Consider the following 1016-nt stretch of genomic DNA (forward strand, 5'->3'; position numbering starts at 1 on the left):
GACACTTTTCTATTCCTCATCCATCTCAAAAAATAATTTTTAGTTCAAAATGATCTGGTTTGGTGACTCATGAATTTTTCTCTAATAGTATTAAATGAAATCAGGAATTTTGGTGACCTGCTTCCTGCCCTTCCCTGTTCCAGTCCATTTTCCCTTCTTCTTTTCTTCCTGAGGTGGGCATTTTGCTTCAAAGCATAGACTGACTTTGACTCCTGTGCTCATGTTTTACCTTCTGTCTCATTCTCTAATGCAGCTGTGACTATACACACATGTCAGTGTGACTGATAACATTGACTTCATTCTGAAGCACATGTCACCTTTATACTTTATATCACAATTGACATTACCTAAAAAATTTACAAAGTATTTTTTTATGTTACTTTAAGTATTAATTGTGTATCATATTTGTTATTTGATTAAAATTGTGCTTGAGGGACTGGGGAGATTGCTGTGATTCAGGGCACTGGCTGCTCTTGCAGAGGACCCACGTTCTCTTCCCAGCACCCAAATGGCAGCTATCCATTGTTGGTAACTCCATTTCTAGGGAATCCAACACCCAGTTCTGATGCCTGAGGGCATTGCACATCACAGGCCCACTTACATACATGCAGGCAATGCACTCATACACATTAAATAAAAATAGTAAAATAATTTTTAAAATTGTGCTTGAGTAGTCTACTTATAGCATATGTATCATTTCTCCTGTAAGCACATAGAATGGGCTCATTTCCCCATTTAACAAGGTTTGACAGCATGTGTGAATTTGTGCCCACCAGGAAAGCTCATTACTCTCAATGCCTTTTTATTTGAGGTCACAGTGCTGATCCTCTAGCTATCTCTGTGAGTTATGAATAGATTAATAGACTTTCATAATGAGAACCATTCATGATGTACCATAGAGTTTGTATAAATCATTTATGCTAGGTGATTTATCATTTACGTTCATGCAATCTGTGCCAAATGTTAGATTTTCTCATGAGGTCAAAACTTAAACATTGTTAGCAGGAATTTCGAAA

The sequence above is a fragment of the Nannospalax galili genome, unplaced genomic scaffold (genome assembly GCF_000622305.1).
Source record: "Nannospalax galili isolate Female #2095 unplaced genomic scaffold, S.galili_v1.0 scaffold1519, whole genome shotgun sequence".
Lineage (NCBI taxonomy): Eukaryota > Metazoa > Chordata > Mammalia > Rodentia > Spalacidae > Nannospalax > Nannospalax galili.